Source organism: Mastomys coucha, unplaced genomic scaffold (assembly GCF_008632895.1).
Source record: "Mastomys coucha isolate ucsf_1 unplaced genomic scaffold, UCSF_Mcou_1 pScaffold22, whole genome shotgun sequence".
Taxonomy (NCBI): domain Eukaryota; kingdom Metazoa; phylum Chordata; class Mammalia; order Rodentia; family Muridae; genus Mastomys; species Mastomys coucha.
In genome coordinates this window covers 242,271,308-242,282,255 of record NW_022196905.1, presented here as the reverse complement: position 1 = coordinate 242,282,255, position 10,948 = coordinate 242,271,308, and the positions used below count along the sequence as shown (strand labels likewise).

At 49.5% G+C, this 10,948-nt stretch overlaps 1 protein-coding gene across 1 annotated transcript in view; it reads right to left on the bottom strand.

Annotated features, from left to right (window-relative positions):
• The window catches only part of Bean1 (brain expressed associated with NEDD4 1), a 47,742-nt gene extending 37,186 nt beyond the window's left edge, over nt 1-10,556 (bottom strand). Inside the window, exon 1 of the mRNA XM_031341080.1 lies at nt 10,436-10,556. The gene's annotated coding sequence lies outside the window, so the exon portion shown is untranslated. The remainder of the gene's footprint in view (nt 1-10,435) is intronic.
• Between the last annotated feature and the right edge of the window lie 392 nt (nt 10,557-10,948).

Sequence of the window (10,948 nt, the reverse complement as noted above, 5' to 3'; positions counted from 1 at the left end):
CCCCATCCCCCAACCCTGGCCAGCCAGCACATCCCTGAAGATTAAAGGTAGCTACTGCATCAATTTAAGAAAAAAGGTGAATGGAAGGGAAATGCCTCCCCACATGAACTTGGTGTGACACCTGATTTCCCATGCTGCTAGGCTGTGCCCGGCCACTTTAATGCTCCTTTACAAGGGGAGACATTTTCAAGGTAATTCCTCTCATGCTATGCTAAATAACTGCACCTAATCAGTCTCTCTTTGTGTGCCCCCAACGGACACAGCATGGGGCTCTTACTTCTTAGGGAGTGGCACACTTGACTTCAGAAACTAAGGTGCACTTTAAGAATTTAAGAATTTTGTTGATGCTGTTGTTGTTTTATTTGTATGGGCATTTTGCCTGCATAGATGTCTGTGTTTAGTTTTGTGCTTGGTGCCCTTAGGGGCCACAAGAGGACTTTTGGCCCTTTGAAACTAGAGTTTCAGAGAGTTGTAAGCCACCACCTCGGTGCTGGGAACTGAACCCGGGTGCTCTGGTAGAGCAGCCAGTGCTATTAACTGCTGAACCATCTCTCCAGTCCCCGAAAATGCCCATGGATGCTGAGTCCAGGGCCTCTTACAAGGAGGCCAGTGGGAAACAGCCTGCCCCCTTCCCCTCTGTCTTGGTAGCCATCAGCCTCTCTGATTGCATCATGTGGCCAGAATTCACTTGTGAGAGTAAGATCCCAGGCTCTCAGCCTAGGAATCCTTTTCATACAGGCTTTCTCCTCCAAACATGCACAAAGTTTGGATGGGGCCCATTGGCTGAGCACACTGTGTGGAAACATTGGCATTTCTATTTAATAGGTGAGTAAGGGAGCTGTCTTTGGGCTCCCTTGCTTTTCTCCCAGATCTCTTAACACTAAAGTCAATGCAGCCGCTTCCTGGCATTGACTCTGGACCAAGCACTTCACCTCCCTGAACCTCACGTCCTTCCCAGGGAAGCAGGGATATGCTTGGAAGAGGCTTCAGGAGCAGTGGGATTGTGTGACAGGCCTCATGGTGTGTGACAGGCCTCCTGGTGCTCCCTTTGTTCTCAGTGGGGGGCAGGAGGAATATAGCTGATCTGGGGACACCTCAGTGAGTGTGAGTGAGTGTGACTTGCCACTCACCTCCCAACATTGTTCAGCTTTCCCTGTGTGAACCCTAGGCTGGCCCGACATCCACTCTTGGTCTCCATAGAAACCAAGGGAGAGTTTGGACCCAGGGAGGAGGGGAGGGGAGAGGGAGGATAAGGAGGTTATCTCCCAGGCTTCGAAGAGAACCAATTTCACACCAGAAGATTCAAGAAGAATTTTTAAGGCCTGTAAACCTTGCTTTCAAAAATTACATGTAAGAAATGTCTGCATTCACATTTGTAGACGTGCAGGGGGTACTATTTGTGTATGTACATGTACATACATGTGTATGTTAAGGGGGCATGCCAGTGAGAGGATATCTTGTCCTATTGCTCCAGATCTCTCTCTCTCTCTCTGCCCCCCTCTTTCCCTCCCTCCCTTTCTTCCTTCCTCCCCCTCTCTGTGTATGTATATGTGTGCACACACACATGCCTGTGCATGCCTGTATGTATGTGAAGGCCAGAGGAAGGCATCAGGTGTCATGCTCTATCTAGCATTATCTATCTTATTCTCTTTAAATACAGCTTTTCACTGAACCAAGAGCCAGCAAGTCTCAGAGAACCTGTCTCTGTTCCTACCCTCACGCCCCCAGCTTTGAGTTATAGGTAGACATGGACACTTTTGGCTGGCTTCTTTCTTTCTTTCTTTCTTTCTTTCTTTCTTTCTTTCTTCCTTCCTTCCTTCCTTCCTTCCTTCCTTCCTTCCTTTCTTTCTCTCTCTCTCTTTCTTTCTTTCTCTCTTTCTTTCTTTCTCTCTCTCTTTCATTCTCTCTCATTCTCTCTCTTTCTTTCATTCTTTCTTTCTCTTCCTTTTTTCTTCTTTCCTTCCTTCCTTTCTTCCTTTCTTTTTCTTTCCTTTTATTTCCTTCTTTCTTTCTTCCTTTCTTTCTCTTTTGTTCTTTCTCCTTTTATTCTTTCTTTCTCTTTCTCTTCCTTCCTTCCTTTCTCTCTTTTTCTCTTTCTTCCTTTCTTTCTCTTTCTTTCTTTCTTTCTTTCTTCCTTTCTTCCTTCCTTTCTTCCTTCCTTCCTTCCTTCCTTCCTTCCTTCCTTCCTTCCTTTCTCTTTCTCTTCTTTCTTTCTCTTTCTCTCTCTCCTTCTTTCTTTCTTTCTTTCTTTCTTTCTTTCTTTCTTTCTTCCTTCCTCGTGGGTGCTAGAATCCTAACTCAGGTCCTCAGGCTTCCAGAGAAAGCCTCTTATGCACTGAACCATTTTTCCAGCCCCCAAGGAATCTGTTTTAAAGACAACACGGACATGTCAATCCCTTGCTCAAACCCCTTCCCCAGATCCCCTGCACCTTCAGGCAAACATCCTGATCCTCACTCCAGCATCCACAGCCCCAGTGTCTTCTAACTCTCTAGTGCACTGGCAGAGGGCAGGCGTTTAAAAAGCGCATGCTGAGGGTACATCCTGTAGTGCTGCTCTTGGGGACCCCAGATGCCCTGGAGAGCTCACATTACCTTCTCTTGAGGGGCTCCCCTTAGGGTGCTGCCTCTCTGAGAGGACTCTCAGGGGCTACCTGTTCCTCTCACTGGATCCAGAGACTCTGTGGTGAAGGCTGATGATTCTCAGGCCATAGGGAGGATAGGTGTCTCAAGTAGACAGTCCTATGTGGGAGGCATTGGGGATACCTAGTTCTACACACATGGTTCGTATCAGCTAAATGCTTCGTAAGTGCCACTTAGATCACCTGCTCTGTTGGGACAGGACAGTAGATGGAAGGAATATCCTTCCAGTTTTGCAAATGAGAAAATGGAGGCCTAAGGTGGTTTACTTGGTCAAGGTCACAGAGAAGACACAGAAGAAGAGCTGTATACACAAGTACTCTGCTACTCCTGGTATCCGTCACTGCCTGTGGCATCCATGGAGATCTGCTGGCTGCCCTTGGTGTTCTGGCTAGCCTCCCAGCAGCCTCCAGTGGGTCTCTTGGGCTTCAAGGCTGTTTTCTCTCCTTGGCATATTGTTTCTGGCCTGTCTACTTGGAGAGCTCCTACGTTACCATCAAATCTCAGCTTTGGAGAGCTCTCTGTTAAGCCTCCTTGACTGCTGGTGACAGATCAGTCACAAGGGTGGCACTTCCCCAGCATGTGGACATCCTTGAAGCCACCTCTAAATGATCTGAGACCCAGAGCATCTTGGGAGCATGGACATCCTTGAAGCCACCTCTAAATGATCTGAGACCCAGAGCATCTTGGGAGCACGGAGGGTCAGCATGGTCTATGCACGCTAGCTTGAGGATCTTTTCACAAGTACCTGGAATGTTAGAGTAAATCAACCTTAGTCTTACACTAACATAGGGTGCTCTGTGGAGATAGCCCTCAATTAATGAACCACATGCCAAGAAGCAGGCTTTCCTGTAGACTTGATTATCCCCATATAGCCTGTTGTCTATGATGATATTGATATGTGCCACACCCAGGCACCATTCCTGGTACTGTGTACCCCAGCTAGCACTTTACACAGAGCCTCTGGCTGCACTGTCCCAGCACTCACTTCTTTCAGGCTTGCAAGGGGTCTCCTCAGATCCTTGACAACATAAAGTTTTCTTATCTTTTGAAATCTTTCTTTTTAAAAAAAAAAAATTAATGTATTTTCATTTTTTTTTTTTGGACTAGGTCTTGCTATGTAGCCCATGCTGGCCTTGAACTCAAGATCCTCCTGCTTCGGCCTTTCAAACAACGGATTACAAACATGTATCACCACACTTAGGGCCCCATGTATAATAGGCAAGCACTCCATTTCTGATATATATCCCTAGTCTTTAATGGGGTTTCTCTGGATTCAAAAGAAGCAGATGCTCAACTCTCCATCTATTTTTCTCTCCCCCCTTTCCCACTATAGGATCTTCAAGTGATCTACAGGAAAATCACTGCCTGTTTGGGCAAAACTCTGTTGTAGTCCCCAGGACAAAGGAGCTGGATGCATGGTATCCATGTGAACAAGTACCTACCTGGGGTCCCTGCATGTGGACAGGCAGGGATGGGACAGTTAGACAAACCTAGTTCAGGTGGCCTGAGACTGTGGTTTTCTGTATGTAAGGACTGCACCCCACCTGTCCTGGCCAGTGTGGGCCCATTTAAGGTCACTATTCCCCTGCCCCGTCACTCTGAGCCTAGCACCAGATTCAGCTGTGACTCATCTCCGACTGGATTGCCTGGCTCTGAGTGCAAGGGAGGGTGAGTGGGCAGCACTCCAGGCTCTGAAGTGGCTGACTAGTGTGTAGAGACCATGTCATTTGTACATTCTTTTATGTTCCTGCTCCTGGCATTCCTCCACGCTGGGCTTGTGGGATGCCCAGACCTGGATAAGGAGGGTGTGTGGTCTCCTGGGGAACACTTCCAGGGGAGCCACCTGCCTCACACCAGAGGACAGCAGGCAGGCAGGGCTTTAGGAATGGGCTGGAGCTCTAATCATGTCATAGAGGCCATGGGACGTACCTGCTTCCACCACTGTCCCATACTGTCAGCTCACCGGGTCTTAAACATGAACCTCAACTTCTATAGACGACAGTTCTGAGATTCAGAATCAGAAGGGGGCCTGTCGAGGCGGCAAGCGAGTGCATTGCCCTAAGAAGGCTCCTAGGAAGAGTCATAGCTGGGCAGCCACAGGATCAGCAGCTTTTATCATTTCTAGAGGACATCTGTGGGCTTAGGGTGACGCTCAATGGCAGGTGATGGGGAAGACGTCTCTCATTGGTTCTGAGGCTACTAAAATTCCCCACTATGCTGGCAATGGTCATATACATCAGGCAACGGGGAGACAGGACAGACAGATGTGCAGGCAGGGCACATTTAGATAAGAGTGGGCCTTGGTAGGAGGATGATGGGTGGCTCCCAGAGGGAGGAGACTCTAGTTGAGTGGAGCAGAAGCATTCAAATGCCCTGGGTAGGAAAATGCAGGTGAGTTTGACAGGCATTTAGATCTGAGATAGAAGGTGGGAGAGGGGAGGTTGGGGATCACGGTTCCGAGTCCACTTTGGTGTAGAGGGGCGAACTGCAGACTGTAGGTGTAAGTGACACAGATAACCTTGCACCCTGCCTGGTCCACAGGAAGTGCACAGTGACTACAGCATGAATGGATGACATCATCTCACAGGGCTTTGTTCCCTGGATCTGTGGGCGTGCGTGCGTGCGATCACTCAGAGCAGGAAGGAAGTGAGAAATTTTCCTGGACTTGGTTAGATGCAATGCTCTTTGCAATGGGGGTTCTCCACCTCACCCCTGCAGGTCTCACACAGAACTTTGTTCTGTCACAGGAAGGGACCCAGCTGGGGACTTCCTCAATGGGGAGGTCCATGCCTTGGGAAGTGCTGCTAAGTCACACACTATGGATGTCAGAAGAATGAACTCAGGAGTTGGGGTGAGGGTGAGTGGGAGAAGACAGTGGCCACAGAGATGAATAAGAGGTCTTGAAGCTTGCTGGTAGGCCCCATGTGTGTTGTACTGGTTTGGTCAAGATCTGTCTGATGGTTTGGGGGTCTCTGCTTGCACTAATTTACCAGAACTGCCCCCCCCCATAGCAGTGGTTCTCAAGCATCCCAATGCTTTGACCCTTTAATACAGTTTTTTATGTTCTGGTGACCTCAACCATAAAGCTATTTTCATTGCTACTTTGTAACTGTAATTTTGCTACTGTTATCAATTATAATGTAAATATTTTGTTAGACAGACATTTGCCAAAGGGGCCACAGCCCACAAGTTGAGAATCCCTGCTCTGTAGGGTGTAATCCCACTACAGTGGACAAAATATAGAGGTCTAATATCTTAGGCAACTTCATGAGCTAGGCCATCTGCAAGCTGCTCTGGTCTTGACTAGGAGTACACAGAAGCCTGACTCAGGGCTTGGTAACACCAAAAGAGACCAGGGCAGGCATTACTTATGATAATGAACTATGACATAATCCCACAGTGACCACCACTGTCCGTAAGAGAGGGCTGAGAAATCTATGGCACCCATTTACAGTAGGCTATTATGTAGCCATGAAATCATGTTTTCCAAAAAATCTTAATGACTTAAAGACCCTCAGTATAATGTTAAATGGAAAAAGAATCTTGAGTATTTTAGGGAAAAAGAGCCAGGTTATAGAGCCATGCATGACCTTTATTGTGTAGAACAGAGGCCTAGTAAAAACATTCACAAACAGCAAAAGATTAGGATGGAAACAGAATATACCAGAGGGATTAAGGAGAATTCTTTTTACGTATCTTATATTTTCTGCCATATCTGGAATCTTCTACAATGAAATGGATTGATTTTATAATCTGAAAGATCATCAAAATGAAGATTCAGAAAGAATTCTTTGTGGTAGAAGTAACTGGAAGAAAAAAAAATCAATGCCAGTCCATTGGGAAAAGGTTAAAGCTAATTTGCCTTTGAACTTTCGTTACCGAAAAAGTTTTTTTTCTTCTTTTTTCAAGTTAGCTTCCCATCTAATTTACTTAAGATACTCAAAAAAAAAATCTTTTCTGTGGTATAGGGGGTTGAGCCCAGCGTCTTGTACATAGGACACAAGTGTGCCACCACGGAGTTGCATCCTTCCCAATTATGGACTCTGAACATTTTTTAAAAATTTTTACATTTGTTACTAAGTAACCCAGGTTGACATTGAACTCACTCTGTAGCTCAGAGTTGCCAAGAGCCCATGATTCCCTTGTCTCAGCTTCCAGAATGGCTGGGATTATGGCTTGCATCCCCAGGCCCCATAATCTTCATTCCTCTTAGCATTCATCAAGCTATCCATGATACTTAAGCAAGTCTTTTTTTTTTTAAAAAAAAAAAAATTCCTTATTATCTTACTTTGTGCACATGTGTGCTTACATGCATACTCACATATGCATGTGCGTGCACCTTGGGGATCAGAAGAGGGCATTGGATCCCCCAGAGCAGGAGTTACAGGTGACTATGAGCCACCCAGTATAGGTGCTGTAAGCCAGAACAGCATCAGGACCTCCTAACCACTGAGCCACCTCGTTCAACTACTGAAGCAAGTTTGATTTGCCAAATATTTGAGGGAACAGTGTCTCCCATACTGTAATATTTTGTTTTTAATCGATCTACACACTTGGCAAGGATGATAAAAATAGCAAACCTCCTGTATGACAAGACATTTTATGATTTTGCAAAGCATACTGAACGTTGAATGCTATTCTAGTCTCGGGAGACATCACAGTGAGTAATATTCCTGAGAGAAGGTAATGGATAAGTAAGGGCTATGGATGTTGGAGGTGATAAATGCTTCAGAGAAAACTGAAGAGGTGTAGATAAGAGTGGGAGACTGCTCTTTTAAGTCAATTTGACTAAATGAGTTTGATAATTGTTTGAGTAGGAACAAAAAAAAGGAGCGTCTAAAAAAATTGTGATAGCACTTGGACAGTTAGCACCTTCATTTCCAGCTCTTAGACACAAAATTATTAAGATCTCCATGGGAGAATCATCTTGATAACTAATTGCATGCCGCTGAAGTGAAAATGTGCTAATTATCAATTTCACAAACCCCCGTGTAAAATTACGATGAGTCACAGGGATGTTACCTATTCTACAGCCAGCTTCAGTCCTTAACTTCAGGAGCGTCAGTGTTCTGACCATCACCGTGGGGGTGATTATAGGATGGTTCCTGCCCACCCACTCTACCGGAACACTCTTGTCTTAGATCAAAGCAAAAGTGCTTGTGCTTACAAAAATCCCGCTAAGGGTGTTTACAACCCAAGCACGGCAACGCTCCTGGCCACGGTCCACTGGACATGGTCATACGCCTCGTATGCACTATTTCTTTAGTCTTCGTGAGTGTGCTGACAGGTGTGCAATCAATATTCATTCCGTTTTCAAGACATCACTGAGGCTGCGAACGGGGGTTGGGGGCACCAGCCCAGAATCCAGTGCTGCTGTGAGCCTGGCTGCTAGCTCCAAGGGCTGTGCTGGCGGCCACAACTCTTACCTTGTGCTTACTTCCCAGGGGGCAAGCCTCCCTGGCCTCAGTTTCCCTTTTCGAAGCTGTGGACAGATGGGTACCTTCCCACTCCCCACCCCATGTTTGGCACTAGGCTTTCAAGAGCAGGTGATGTCCTCTGAGGGTGCTCAGCTGATTAGTGCCAAAGACCCATGATCGCATCCCTGTTGTCATGCTCCCCATCAGCTGTGCTCTAAATACTGAGTGAAGCAGCAGAGCAAGCCTAATTAGCTTCTGATGCACTCCTTTGGGATGAGGAGGGGAGAGGATTATAGAAGATGCAGGGAATGGGACACCCTAGTGAGTGAATGGGGGGGGGGATGGGGGAAGTTACAAAGGAAGGAGAGAGCAGACTTTAGGAGGGAAGAACGCCTAGGCTGCCATTCTGCCCATCAACAGGTAGACACATTTCCTGATTTCATTCCAGTTCTGGGTAGCAGGGATGGGAGTGTCATATGCTTGCTTTCCATCAGTGCCCCTGGTTCCCTACAACTTCTGTGCCACTCTGTGGATGCTCATAGTTTTTCCTAAGCCGCAGGCATGTGACTGGGCTGCTCTAGGCCTAAGGTCCCAGGAAGATCCTTTTTTCAGTAGTCTGACAGGTTCTTAAGTTCAAATCATGCTCTAGTTCCTTCAGTAGGTTCACCATGGGGTCCTGTGATCTAATGGCCTGGGTAGAGACATCATAGCCGGCAAGGAATCTCAGTGGGCACCTTTGTGGCTCCTGGTAATCTCACTGTCCCATTGACTGAGCATCTTGAGACCCTGTTGGAACCATCACCTGTGGCTCACCCAAGTCACCCAACAGCAAGCAATCCTCTCTTCACCAGAGTAGATGAAGGTGTGTAAAATCTTTTCTACAGAGTATGAACGCTGTGTATGGGGTCTCAGTCTAGGGTGGCAAGTACCAGTCAAAGGCAAAAAGGAAAAAGAAAAGAAAAAAGAAAAAAAAGGCAGAGTGCCCCTTTTAGTCAGTGAGCCTCTTGAAACCTGGACAGAATCGCAGGAAAGGTTTGGAAGGGGCAGAAGATGTCAGCAAGTGCCTGAGAAAGAGGGAGGCTAAGGAAAGTCTTGTTTTTGCAAAGAGATGTCAGTAGGCTCCCTGGGAGCCAAAGGCCTTCACAGAGGGTAAGAAGGCAGCACCATGTTCCCTCACGACAAAATTCTATTTGCCTCAGGAAAGGACACCTGTGGCCAAATGCAGTCAACGGGTAGATGTGTGTCAGGTTCCGCAGAAGAATCGTCTAATGATCTGGCTTCATCTTCCACACATTTTAGGTGGGGGAAATTGAGGCTCAGAGAAGTCAAGTGTCTTGCCTTAGGCCAACACAGCTGGAAAATCAGCCACAAGGGTGTTTCATGTCTTCAAAGATCCTGCACAGTCCACTAACTGAATCATGCATACTTTTCAAAGAGGGAAACTGAGACACTCAGAGGTGAGGTCACCTAGAAAGCGGTTCTTCTCACTGAGGAGAGTCTAGAGGCCCATCTGTTGGCCCTCAGGTGCACTTGGACTCTGAAGACTCTTATGGTCCTGATTCTCTAGTATGTCACTCGTGCTCACCCCTTCCCAGGCTGGGTTTGGCTGCCTATGCTGGCACAGGAATGGCTGAGGAAGGTAGCCCAGGGTCAACCCTACGCGCCTGTGCCTGGACTGCAGAGCCCGAAGGACAACCAGGAAAGGAGTAAGCTGGGGGCAGAGTAGGCATTGCCGGTGTTGGGAAGGAATCTGGAGAGAGTGGCAGGTACCACTAAGCGCTGCGCAGTCCGCGGAACCGCCAGGCATTCAGCTTCGGGTCTTTTGCAAGAAAGGCACGCGAAAAGTCTGCCTTACGGAGGGAGGGAGCAGGGAGGGGGATGGTGAGGACACTCTTTCTGTCCTAGGTGCGACAATATGAGGCATGGTCCAGGAGCGTCAAACTTCCTGGCTTAAGGTGGTGAGAGAGGGTTCAGGCTCAAACTCCGTAGAACCCCATTCCCTTTCCTCTCTCACCCCAGACAAGAGTGCGCCCTAGTATCTTTGCTTGAGTGGGCTGGTCCGCGACCCTCCAAACCGAGGGCGCAGGGCTGGGGACTCTGTCAAGGGCTTGCACCACTCGCCTGAGATTCAGGCAGGCGGGATTCCCCTTATTCCTCCCGGAGGTTCGCGGGTCCTGATGACCCTCGGGGATGGGGAGGGGGTGTGGAGGATGCGGGATCAGGAACTGCAGGAGTCCCGGGGAAACCGCTCAGTTCCTCGCGCGCGCGCTGAGGTTCCGCTCGGGACCGCGTCCCCCGCCGCCCAGCGCGTCCCCGGCCGCGTGCGTAAGCAGCCGGTACCCCTGTCTGCGGCCCTCCCGGCGCCCCGCGCCCCTTACTCGGCTTGGCTGCGGCGCTCCGCTCCGTGCGCCGCAGTGCCGGCTCCAGCTTCGGCTCCAGCTCCGGTCCCGCTCGGGCTCCGGCTCCCGCTCGGATGCCGCGGCGCTTCTGCTGGGCTGGGGCGTCCCGCTGCTCCGCCTGGGCCTGCTGTGCGTGCAGGGGCGGGGCGCACCGGCCGGGCCAGGCAGAACCGACCCGCGACCGCGATCCCGGGCGAACCGCGGCCGCCCGCGGTCTCCAGGGCCTTGCCCTGCCCTGCCCTGCCCTGCCCTGCCCTGCCCTGCAGCAGCAGCAGCAGCCCCGCCCGGCTGCCGCTCGCGGTCCCCGCGCCGCCGCTCGCGCCACCGTCACCGTCTCCGGTCCTTCTCGGCGGCGGCGCGGCTCCCTGGTCTCAGCTCGGCTGCGCCACGGCCCGGGTCATTGCTGAGATGGGGACGCGGAGGAGGTGGGAGCGGCGAGCCGCGCCCCTCTGCGCACAGCCTGCCCGACACCCACACAGCGGCGGGCTGGCG